At 47.6% G+C, this 12933-nt stretch overlaps 1 protein-coding gene across 4 annotated transcripts in view; it reads left to right on the top strand.

The window, feature by feature from the left end:
* The first annotated feature begins 379 nt into the window (after positions 1-379).
* The window catches only part of DAGLA (diacylglycerol lipase alpha), an 80089-nt gene continuing 67535 nt past the window's right edge, over positions 380-12933 (top strand). For all 4 annotated transcript variants that reach the window (XM_075095075.1, XM_075095077.1, XM_075095074.1 and 1 more), the window contains exon 1: positions 380-499. The gene's annotated coding sequence lies outside the window, so the exon portion shown is untranslated. The remainder of the gene's footprint in view (positions 500-12933) is intronic.

Here is a 12933-nt window from a genome sequence, read left to right on the forward strand (position 1 = left end):
CGCCGGGGCTGTTCTGAGAGGGGTGGGGGGCGTTGCTGGGGGAATAGAGCCCCTTCCATGCTTGGAGCGGGGTAAGGGGGGGCTCCGGCTGCAGGGCTGGGCTGTGCCCCTTCCGGGGGGTCGCAGCGGGACGGAAGGGGCTCCCTCGGGGGGCGCTGCCCCTGGCGCCAAGCCGGGAAGGCGCGGGAGGGTCGGTGGCGGGGGTCCCTGGCCGCGCTCCCCTCAGCCGGGGAGGCCCGCCCGCGCCGCCGCCTCAGGCCCGCCAGGGGGCGCCGCCGCCCCCCGTACTCACGCCCTCTTCCCCCTCCCCAACTCCAGCCGTCGCCATGGTGACCGCTGGGTGCGTAGCGGCCCTTACGGAGCTGACGCAGTGGGCGGCCCGGCGCGGGCGGAGGCGGCGTTCGAGAATCGGGGGGCCGCGAGGCCCCCGGGATGGAGGAGGAGGCGGCGGCGGCGGCCCCGGGCCTGCCTCACTGGCGGCGGCGGCGGTGGCTGAGAGGTGAGGGGAGGCGGGAGGGCGGCGGCGACCCCCGGCCCGGCCCTAGCAGGGGAGGGGGGAGGGGGCTGGCTGCGCCCCCCGCACCGGCGGGAGGACAGGACCCCGCACCGGGCCGTGAGGGGAGGAGGCCGCCGCAGGCGCGGCGCGCTGAGGGGCGAGGCGGGAGTTGGTGCGGGCTGGGGGGGGGGGGGGGCTCCCGGTGTTGTCGCCCCCCGCCCAGGCGGCGCTTTGTTCTGTGCCGCCCCGCTCGGGAGGCGGCTGGCAGGGGCCGGGGGGTGGCGGAGCTGTGCCCCGGCGGGAGCGTTTTCCTCCGGTGCTGCGGGGAGACGCCGTGGGGAGGGGGGACATCTGCAGGAGCCGCGTCTTTCCCTCCCAGCCGCGGGGGGACCCGTTGCAATGTGGCCTGTGCCCCGTGGAAAGAGGCGGTCCTTTCCCCCAGGCAGGTGCCAGGCAGCACATCAGGGCGATGGCAGGGGCAGGAGTGGGACCCGAGACCCCAGCCCAAGCTGGCCTTGGCTGTCAACGCTAGCCGGGTGTGGGAGGTTGGATGGGTGTTGCTGTCTGACTGTACAAGGAGAAGCTGGTGGTGTGTAGAAGGTGGGTGTGACACATGGATTCTTTCTCTCAGCCTTTATTCTCTGCAGGGACCGGTGTCTGAGACAGTTAGCGGGCACTAAAAGTACTTCAGCGACATGGATCTGCCGCGGTGGGTGGGGAGCCCTGACCGTAGAAATCCCCAGTTAGGGTCACAGAGACCTGCATGCTTATAAAAAGTAAATGAGATCTTAACAGCTGGGATGATGCCAGACTGCTCAGCCAGAATTCCCGCTGTGCCCATTCTGGGAATTGGTACCTGCCGGTGTGTTTGGGACAGGTTTCAGTTGTCGCTTGGAGTATAGGAATGGTGGTTGCGGAGTCTGCAGGTCCTGAAACGTGGGGTGGTGCTTACAGCCAGCTCCAGGTGGGAAGCGGCATAGCGATTGCCAAAGATAGTATATACAGTTTCTGGGATGCTGGAGCGTTTCAAAGTGTCATGTACTGAAAGCAGCAGATCTCTGTTTGATGGATTAGCCAGTGCGGTAAAGGAAATGTTTCTGTGGGAAACTATAACCTCCACCAAGGTGGGGAAGATATTACTGGCCTGCCAGGGTAAAACCTTGTGTTACCTGGTGATGAGTTGCTACACCCTACTGACTGTCATCTTCTGGTTGAGCAGGGAGAAGTGTCTGAGCCTGTGTGGTCAGGCTGAGTGGTTTTAAAATAGTCATGGTTGGGGGACGATGAAATTGTAGGAAGTGTCTTTTGTAAAGACAGGAGCCGCTGAGGTAGCTGGTGGGGTTTAGCCTGGAGAAGAGGAGGCTGAGGGGGAGACCTCCTCACTCTCTGCAACTGCCTGAAAGGAGGTTGTAGTGAGGTGGGTGTCAGGCTCTTCTCCCAAGTAACAAGCAATAGGACATGAGGAAATTGCCTCAAGCTGTGTCAGGGGAGGTTTAGATTGGATATTGGGAAACATTTCCTCACTGCAAGAGTGGTCAGGCCCTGGCACAGGCTGCCCAGAGAGGTGGGGGAGTCACCATCCCTGGGGGGGGCTAAAAAACCGTGTAGACATGGCACTTGGGGACATGGTTTAGGAGTCCTGGGGGTGTTGGCCTTGATAATCTTAGAGGTCTTTTCTAACCTTAATGATCCACGAATCTCAGTTTTATGACATTGACTTTGTTGAAATGCTTATCTAGTGGGAAGGTGTCTACACTGTTAAAGAGGTTAGTTTGTGATTGGGGAGGAAGGAATATCTATTGAGCGGCGGTGGAAAGCTTTCGAAATAGAAAACATTATCTGGGTGAAGTTATTTGTGGTCCAAAGCGTTAGCTTTCTGTGCCATAAAAGTTACATTGGGTTCTCAAAGCTGCTGCTGAGGTTACAGCTCAGCCCAGAGAACGTGTGTCAGTTTGTAGTGGACAGGCAGGTCAGTAATGGCTAACGGGACAAGAAGCTTGAACAGCATCTGCTACGTGGTAAATCATGCAATGGCCTGGAACTTCTGTAACCAAAACTCTTCAAAAAGGAGTAGGACAACTCTGCCCCTTTAAATCTGTATTTAAATAAAAGAAGAGATTTGGGAGTTATTGACTGTGCTGTTTTACAAAAATTTTACTCCCTCTGTAGCATCAAAATTGCATACTTGAACTGGAAACGTTTGATGGCACTGATCTCGATACTACTGACCTGTAAAACCAGATTTGGTCACAATTCCTTTTTAACTTAAGGCACTGGGTGAGATTCTTCTGATCTCTGTAGACAAAATCAAATCAGAAGTCACAGAAACAGAGATTGCTGGAAGGCCCTGACAGCTTAATCATTGCTGGGAAATGGGAATGAGAAAGGCAAACTTCAGTGTGCTGTGTGTCCACCCGTTCCTCTTCTAGAGTCCTGGGAAGGAACAGTTGTGCAACACTATGATCTGAGCGGTTAGGACTGAGTAATGTGCTGCTCCAGGAAGAAGAATGGGAAGGATGAAAATACTCCCTCCAATGACACAGTTATGTTTAAAAAAAAATTAGAGAAGAGAAATAGGGTAAGCCAAAATACCTGTCAGTCTGTTTCATAAAACAAAAGATGAATGGAACCCCCATGCAGGTCAGTTTGTCTCTATTTGTGACGTGACCTCTAATCCTGCGCTGCTGAAGGTACAGATGTTTCATGGCATTTTATAGTGCCAAGCGTAAAAGCGGACAGAGGGGTGTTTCCTGTGCAGCCTCATCTTAGGAGTTAGTTCATTTTTGAGTTAGTTCATCAAAACTAGGTTGCTTTGGTTTCTGAGTTGCAATATAATTGTATGGATTTGCAAAAAAAGATTTATAAGCTTCTTCCAAGCCTTCGTGGCTTAGAATATTCTCCTTAAAGCAACATAAATACCAATGGTTTTGGTTTTGTGGGTCCCTTCTGGACAAGGATCAGCAAGGTGGAGACCTGTAGGGAACATGAGAGTGCTAACATCTGAGAGTGTAAACCCCAACGTGCTCGGTACCCTGCTCGGGCTGTGAGCCTTCGAGTCATTTACAGGCCAGCCTAAAATTTATTAAACTTTCTTGCATTAAACCAGCCGCGATTCTGTTCTGTCTTCAGATGGGGGAAGGATGTTTGAGACTTCTTCCTTGGGTAGCAACGTTTTATATCTACCCTAGAACAAGCAGCTTTTGCTTTGGGGAGACTGCCTGCACCCTGCTTTTCCTCTGAGAAAACCGCATACTCCCCTTTTCAGCTTGCCACCCAGGTAGCGGTAAATAATACTTAAAATATTTAAAAAAATAGAGCTAGCAGTCTCTCTGGTCCTGAGAATCATCCAGCAGATGAATAAGTACATCCTGAGCTGGATGCAGCATTGGAGTTTGAGGAAGTTACATTTAAAGAGGCAGCAATTGAGGTGCTTGGAAGAGTGAAAGTGTTTTCATCTGCTTTGAGAGCTGCGGGGCTGGAGTTTTTAGAGAGCTGGGGGAAAGGAGTTTATGAAAGTGCCCTTTGTGCTATCAGGAGCGTGACAAATGGACTCTGGGGTCTGTGGATAGCTTTGGGATGTTTATTCTTGCTGGAATAGATTCTTTGAGTAAATCAGACTTTTAACTTGAAGCTAGTTTACGCAGATATTTTCTTTATTCTGCACTGTACGTACATGGTACTGTTAATTTAAGCGTATGTCTGCCAGAACAAACGTACGCGGCGCGTGTTTCACGGTGGTGGGAATCATTGCGATGCTTCTGGTTAGAACGACAGTCCTCCGCTTTCAAGCTAATGCTTTGTTTTGTGTATTTCTAAAGAGAAATGGGAGGAAAAATCTTGACAATTTGGCAGGGGCAGTATCTGTCCAGCTTTGAACTTTTAAGACAGAAGAAACGGAAATTATTTTTCTGATTTCGATAAGAAATGGAAAAGTTTGCCTACTGAAAAACTAAAATCAACTTGCTATTTAAGAGCACAAGTGTAGCTGGGAGTTGATAGTCTATTCACAGGGCACAGAAACAGACTCTAGAGGCTGCTCCCTTTGTGCAACCATGCTGATCCTGCTCACTAGATCTCACGCTGCTTTCCAATAATACAATATATTTTTTGTCCTCTACAGCAGCAATTGCTCTACATAGAATTCTGTAGTGCAAGAGGCTAAGCGCCCTTATTCGGCTTGCTTGTTCGGGTCCACAAGCTTAAGTCATGGCGCCTGGCATCTTGATCCTAAGTTCATTATAAAACTCAGTGTATACAAGAACGTACCCATAACTGATCTGTTAAAAAACCAAAAAAGTCTAAAATACTGTGGACTATTTAATTAACTATTTGAAGCATCATGACAAGCTTTAAAGAATATTGACGATGCATGTGAAAATCGATGGGCTGATATTTTTTGAAGCAGCATATAATAAAGTGGAATATCCTAATATAAAATGCATACAGAATTAGGGTTTAAAGGCAAAGCATAATGCTGCTGTACTTTGCTGATGATTTTGAATGAAAGGCAGAATTCTTCCTGAGCTTTAGAAGAAATGTGCCCTCTATTTTCAGTCTGTCTTTTCTGTTTTATCCTTTTCTCTCCTCCTTCCAGCAAAAGGGGTGCGGGTCCCTTACCTCATACACTGGCTTTGTTTGAGAAAATGTCAAGCTAAAAGATGAAATAAAAAAAGTTGCTGATTGTTTTTCTCTTCCTTGCAGCAAGAGCAGAAAATCTGCATGGCAAGCAGAGTGTGCTCGATTAACGAGGAGTTTTGTCATGGGCTCTGAACCCCTGAGCTTCTAGTCTCTCTGCTTTTCCATGAATGCTTCTTTAACTGGACTCGTGCTCCTGCAGACTCTTGCAGAGCCCTGGAAGTCCTCCTCTCCCCCCTCCATTGGAATTTCTGTCCGTCTTTGAGGAGGCCTGGCCTTCTGGTCTCCTTCAGGTTGACTTCAAGTGTCTGTGGAATTGCATGAGAACTCATGGCTTTTAGTTCTGTTCAAGCTATTAAATAAGTAGCCAGCTTGCTTTTGGTTCGTGTGTGTTCCCTTTATGTGAAAGGAAAACTACAAGTGGGTTCCTCAGTGATGTCTTTGACCTTAATATGAATTTCTCCCCAAAACCAGGATACAAGAAGCAATCCTGAGTCTTAAAAATTGTAGTTTTCCTTGTGTTCTTCACTTACCATTTCATCAGCTGCTGTTGAGCAAGCAATGATAAAAAACCCAGTGCGACTAACTTCTAGTAAGCTAATAATAGGACAAATTGTCTCCCAGTTGTTTAAACTGATCTCATTTCCGTAACCTTATGCACAGATCTACATTGCTGCATCGGCAGCAATCCGGTAACAAAGCCCTCTCCTAGCACGGACCTGCTGGTAGGGCTGTTGTGGGGAGCCCAGCTGAGCCCCTCGGCGTGCAGCGATTGCCCAATGAGTGGTCTGTGTATTTCCTGAATGCCTGCTGCTTCATAAGAAATCTTGAGAGCTCTGTCCTATATAGGATTGTGCTGCTGCACGAACTTCCATTTCAGAAGAAATTCTGAGTCTTCCTCAGAGCGAGAATGTCCGTACGCCCTGAGGGGGTGCTGGCTGAGAAAGCCCTCAGGCGCAGTCCTCAAGGGTATCTGTGTCAGGCCCTCTTCTTCAGCGCGCTGGTTTCACTTGGGGCGTTGGCATCTTTAGGGGTGAGTAAGCACCGAAGATCCTTTTCAGGAGTTTGTTCTCCCACCCTTGCTGGCAGGGTAGCTTATTTGGTACAGTTTGGTGCTCCGTGACATGAGAGAGGGGAAGATTTGCTTGGAGCTTCTGAACAATGAGTGTCATATTATTGAAGAGCTCATACCCCTTGGTGAACGAGAGCAGAGACTTGCTGATACTGAAATTGGTTGTATGAGATTCTCCTCTTCTTGTGAAGACACGGTAAGATCGCTTTAAACAGTGTTTATGGTTACTAGGGGTAATTAGCTAATTGATAAATACGAGAAGGCTACCTTAAATGAACAGGTGCTCTGAGCATTTGCCATGTCTTTTTTCCTCTGTTACATATGCTTTTTCTTTGTGATTTGTTGGTGTAGTGGTATGACTGTTCGCACAGACCTCAGAGATCCTGAGTTTAGATCCAAGCAGGCTTCCAGACTTCAATCCTTTTTCTTTCCTGAAGAACAGCAGAAGTGCAAATAAAATGGTGAATCCTGTAGGCCACCTTAAATGAAATTGGATCGGAGAATAGGCAGAAACAGGGAAATTCAGGACCTTGCTATTATAGTTTCACTGCAGTAAGTACAATAGAAATGGTGAGGCTGGTGTGAAAAAAAAAAACAAGCTCCAGTGCATTTCTACCCTGAAATGTTTCCATTCGGGTCTGCTCCACATCTGTTAGAAGTTGGAATTTACACAGCTCTGCATCTTTTTGAAAGGAGAATGAAATTTAATATTATGTCATGGCTTGTCTTTTTGGCACAGATCGGTGTAATGTGCTTGCTGGTGTTTACAGCCATAGATACAGCCTTGATGTATTTTTGGAATATAGATTCCAGCTCAAAAGTCTGAGCTTCTGGAGGCTTGTCTTTTCCCCATGTGATCTGCCAAATGATCTTGCAAAACTGTGCTGTTTTCTCTCATGGGAAATTAACTATTTCATCTCCCATTAACTAAGAGCAAGTCAGATGCTTCTTGTGAGTTTGCAGCATCTCAGCCAGCCTATGACTGTCCTGGATAAAGTGAATCCTCCCTTCTTGTGTGGTCTTGCACACTATATTTCTTGGTCACGTCAGGACCCCTTAAAAGTGTTCTTCACCAAAATTCAACTTCCCGTTATGCTTGGCTTGCCTTTGTCAGTGACCAAAACGTATGTTCTTTCCTTTTTGAAACACAACTCAGATTTCAGTGTTTGAAAATTCAGGCGTGAGAAGTAGTAAATGAAGTGAACTCGGAGCAACCCTCCGTCGCTAAATGGGTCTGGAACAGTAAGCGGACCACTTTGTTGCTTGTCTGCTGTGGAACTCAAAACAAGACCTCTTTTAAAAGGGAACCAGCAAGAACTTCAGCCTCAGACCCTCTGGAAATGGCAGAGGTTTTCTAGCCCAGCAGACTGTCTCTTGTTCCAGGATATCCCTGCAAAGACATGTGTCCTTCCATTTCAGCAGCCCTCTGTGGCTGCTTTACCCCTCAGCTGGATTTAACCTTTTAAACCACAGTACCCTTTATGTGACACTGTTCTGTCTGATTCAGCTGTTTGTCACCATCTCCATGGTATCCAAGTATCCGCTAATGACAACCCCTTCACTAAATGAGAGTATTCAGATATGAACCTCTGTAGTTTTGCTTGGAGGGGAAATGTGGCGGTGAACCCCTGTCAGAGGAAGTGAAAAAAGTTCCTGTTTGCCCTGCTGAATGGCAAATAAATTACGTCCTTAAAAGAAAATGAAGAAGCAGTAATTTGTGACTCCTCTCTTAAGTTCCTGTTATAGTGGACACTCTCTTTCTTCCCTGAATAGAATGGAGAATGACAGATTTCTCTGAGAGAGTCTCTCTGTGTGCTGTGGGACTGCTCTTCCCCTCACCTTTGTCATTTTCACTTATTTTCTAGCAGAGAAAGAGGCTGCTCTTTCTTTTCAAGTCTTCCTTCCGAGGTTAATAAGGGGCTAAAACTATTTGGCACATGAATAATGAAGCGCATAGGAAGCGAGAGATGCCTTTCCTGAGATGTTACGTGCGTGTTCTAAAACCAGAAAGGGTAGAGCTTTCCTCAAACTTCCGTGCCACGAGAGGAGCGCAGGGCAAAATACCTTCATGTAATTGCGGTGCTAAAATTCCCCTCTAAATTTCATGCCTGTTACTGGTTCAATATCTTGCTTTTGGAAAATGGTCTTTTATTCTCTTTTTTTTTTTAAAAAAAAAAAAAAAAAAAAAAAAGGAACAGGCTTTCTTCCAGATCTGAAAGCAAACCCTTTTGAATATCTCTGGGGCCATAATTGAATTTAACCTAATAGGAAATGGGGATGTCCACAAATGCAGTGTTGTCCTCCGTGCTTCCAAATGTTAACAGCCTGGAAGGGTCTCAGATAAAGGTCTTTGCTGGTTGCACGTAGCTAGTTAGTTTACCTTGCTTTTTAGGACCCCAGCTCTCTGCTGGTGGGGAAAAGAATTTGAAGCTTTGTCTTTCTCTTGGATGAGGGTGGAAGAATTAGTACAGGCGGGTTTGGAGGTGGGAACCACGTAGGATGCTGCAGAAAATGCTCGTTGGTCTGTGAACGGGTGGCTGAGTAAGTGTGGTGCATGCATCTGAAATGCCTCGTGGGAGCCCGCTGGTAATATTTACAGAGTTTGTGAATCTGGAGTATGTGGCGTATGAGCTTGCACGCGAGGCCAGGAGCGTCAAGTATGTTTAATTTGCCCCGGTGAAGGGTGTGGGTAAGCTTGCTCAGGGAGGGGTGGGCAGAAACCCTGAAAAGCCGCTGTGAGGTGGGTAGCGGGTATTTGGGGAGGAAAGACGTGACCGTGCATACTTTGGCAGTTTCTCTATAACCCAGTGTGCAAGTTTGCAGGACGTGCCGTTTGTGTATGTGCAGGCCCACATGCTTCTGGGTGGTTAGACGCGTGTTGGGGAAACGAACGACTCTACCTGTGCCCTCCACAGCGTAAGGAACCGGCGTTCCGGTGTTCTACCGGCTTCTTGTGCGTTCGTTCCCTTGGAACAGCTTGAAAGCATCTGGTTCGGAACTCTAAGGTATATTGCATCTAACCTTTCTTCTTTGGGATGTGATATCACCACAGAAATAGTGATTTTCCTTCTCCCAAGAGAGGCAAAGAGCAGAGGGAATCAGCCCGCTGCTGTGTGCTGTTCTTTGACTGACGGATTCACACCCTTGTTCTCCTGTGCTGCTGTGTGAGTCTGGGTCTGCTGAGGGAAGAGCCGGGGGTGGTTGGGTGAGGTTCAATGGATGTTTCAGGACAGTAGCAGAGAACTAAATGGGTGAAGGAAGTGTCTAGCATCGAGGACAAGACAAGGAAATGAGCCTTTGCGGGACTTGAACTTTTGTCACGGCATGAATTGAAAGCCCGATAAGGACTTGCTGCTCTTTGCATTTGGAGGTTACGCTGTGGAAGCTGGGGAGGTGAAGTAGCAGATCTGCTCTGAGGCTGCTTTTAATGACTCTGAGCTCTAAAAAATCTTTGAGTCAGGAGAGTAGAAGGAAGTTCACTGCGATTATTCTCCAAAATGAGTATGCATGCTAATATGAAGTGTTAGATTACTTTTTTAAAGTTACGTGACAGCTACTACTGGATGTACAGAGGGATTTTTTTAGCTCCTCTGAGGTAAGTCGCCTGGGTGGGCTGAGGAAGAGGATGGAGTTGCCCAAGGGAACATGGAAGTCTCTCCGCCACTTGAGTATCCCCAACTGCCTTTCTCTGAGCTACCTGAGCTAATTATTCTCTAAAAGCATTGCAATGTTGTGCAATGGACGAGTCAATGTCCTTTATGTCCCCAGCTGCTGTTGTGTTTCTCTGGTGAAAAAAAAATGGGTTTCCAGCTGCTCTGCTCATCTTTCCCTTCTAGTTAACTCTTCATTTGTTATAAATGCAAAAAGACTTGAAACCAGTGTAACGGATAGGTTTTCAATTGAACAGAGAACAGCAGGAGACAGAAAGCTCTAGTCTTGCTTCCCGCTTGAGTGTGTTCACAAGGAATAGGGCCTTTCGTTCGTATGCCCGCAGCACGAGACAAGGAGCCATGCTTCTTGGAAGACGACCGAGTTAAAGGGAAGAAATCGCATTGGTTCCTGTTGCTGTAGCTGCACGTGTTTTGCATTTTGTGTCACTGATCTGTATATCGTGGCTGTGAAATAAAACCCTTTGGAGTGCAAAAGCGTGAAAGGGTGTGGTTAAAGCAACCGGGAACCTTTTCACTTTAAATTACCTGATTTATGACATGAAAATCTCAATGTTAACATAGATTTGTTTTGCAAACCGTTCAACTGTAAGTTACCTGGTGTTACGCCAAAACACTCCCTCTTGACTAGCATGTGAAAATAGAGCTCTCGAGCCTCTGGTCTAGACCACAAGGGCTAAAGGCTCCCGACGAAAGAGTAAGTTGAACTTTCAGTTCTTTCAGCAGGCACCATTTCAGCAATACGCTTCATCTCTGTTAATATTTGAGGAAGTTTTTTGGGTGGGGAGTGTGAGTGAACCTCCTTTTTTCTTCCTGTTGAGTTCTGGACTGCTTTCATAATCCCAGTATGTCTGGCCTTGCAGCTTTTGTGTTGACAGTATGAACTGCAGGTTGGGCTTCTGCCTTTGAATCTGGAGGCGCAAGCCTCGCACTGCCAAGAAGGTGCAGTGCCAGAGGGTGGGATATGGGAACTTCTGGCTGTCCAAGCCTGGAGAAGCAGGAGATCCTGTTTCCAGAAAACATGTCCATTTGTTTCATTGTACTTCAGAAGAATATGCTGGTGTTTGCTCAACTGCCTCGCACCTGGCTGCTCCCGCTCTGCAGGAGTTTTGCAGGAGTTTGCATTTCGTAATGGAGGTTTTTTTAAAACTCTAGATTTTTTGATGAGAAAAAGTGATGGATGCCAATTAGGAGAGAGGAAAAGGGAGGAAGATGTGATTATCGAAGACTCGGTGGCCCTCAGCACCGCCTCCTTTTTGTAGGGAGGAGTAGAAGAGATAAGAAAAGTGTTACCTTTATCTTTTCTACAAATATGCACGGTGTTCCTGCTGCAGAGGAGCAAGGCTACCAAGACTTCATTAGATATTTCTGCTGTTGGAAAAGGAGATGAGGTTGGAAGCAGTTGTGGCTCTTACGTTCCTATGGGAACAGATAGGAGATGCAAGGGTTTGAATTCTCAGCTGTAAGGGGGTTTGTCAAGAAAGGTGGGGAAAGGATTTAATTTCTGATTTGAGTGGGAAACTAATATTCATTCTCTCCCCGTATTGGCTCCTGACTGCAAGTTTTTCCTCTGCTGAAGAGGAGACAGAATTTTGTGCCGTGTCTTCAAGGCTGCTTCACTCCTCCGTGGCCGCAGAGTTAATTACAAGTTGGACAATGAGATGCATGAGTCCACCCTGCCGCTGTTTTACCAACTCAGCAGTTCAGTGCTCTTTGTGGAGAGGGGCAGCAAAGAGACCGCACATGTCTGCTGGACGAGAATGCAAACACAGCTCTGCTCCAAAAAGCAGTGGTGCTTGTGGAGCGGGGTTAGTAACCCGGTCTGAATGAACGCTCCAGACTAAACTATTTCTGAATCTACTCTTACCACCCCATTTAAAGTAGATAAGATGGTTCAGGGCAGCGACATGCAGTTCTGTTTCCAGTGCACTAAGCTGCAGCCTGTAGTTAAAGCAGTTCCTAGCAAATGCAGGGCTTTGCCCAGTCCTGCCTAGCATGCCTTGCTTCCTGGGGAGGTCGGCCGACATGCTCTAAGTAGGTTCTCCCTGTTCAGAAAGGTTGGGTGGCGTAAGATTCATGGTGTATCAAGGAAAACAGCTGCATGATGTGACCCAAGAGGAACTGCAGTCCCAGAGACAGGTTGCTCCGTCTGAAAATTGAAAAGGAAATGGCATAAAGAAAGGAGCTTGATTAATGAAGAGGTTCAGGTTTCTAACAATAAGTGTCTTGTTTCCAGCTAAATTCAGTAGAAAGCAGGCACCTGCCTAGGGGTGGTGCCTTGCTGGCTCTTGCATGGGTGCACTTCCTGGTCACCGGCAACAGCTTTCTTTTTATTTTTATTTTGAAGAAATCTGGTGGCTTTGCCACCTTGTCACGGTAGCTAAAGGCTCAGGGAAAGAAGGGAGTTTAGTCTTAAAATGGACCTTGTCAGGTCAGTAAATCCCATAATTTTGCACTTACCTCTTAGAAAAACTTCCCTTTAATGTCCTTACACGTTCACATGATTTTTCAGCTGCACATCCTGTTTCTTTGACTGTTACAAAGTCAACACAATATGGCCAGTGAGCAAAACTAGGACCGTGGCTCACGTCTGCCGATCGTACGAGCGGTAGGTGTGGCGTTTGAGACTGCGCAGGGATGCTTCAGTGCCGCCGCTGTCGGTGCTGTTCGCTGGCGCGGTGGTAAGACGGGGTGTTGGGGCCGCGACTGAAGTGGTCCTGCTCAGTGGAGCTTTTCCATTTGGGAGCTTCCAGGGCCACGCCTGCCGCTGTGGCTGGGTTACGGTCGGCACATCTGAGGACTCCTGCCTGTAGGTTACTGTCTTTTATTTTAATTATAAGGGGGAATAAGTCTTCCCTACCCCCAAAACTATGGGTTTTCAATTAGTTGGTAGCTGGCCATTAAATGTGATACTTGCTTGGTACTTAAAATCTTCACTCTGCTGTGCTTAGTGCAAATAATATCGTTTCTTCATAGTCCTTACATTCTCCGTGTTACCAATGTTGTAAAGTGCAATTTGAATTAAGATCACTTAGGTGTGCAGAGAGGTTTAAGTGCTTCAG

Source organism: Phalacrocorax aristotelis, chromosome 5, assembly GCF_949628215.1.
Source record: "Phalacrocorax aristotelis chromosome 5, bGulAri2.1, whole genome shotgun sequence".
In the NCBI taxonomy this organism is placed as follows: Eukaryota; Metazoa; Chordata; class Aves; order Suliformes; family Phalacrocoracidae; genus Phalacrocorax; species Phalacrocorax aristotelis.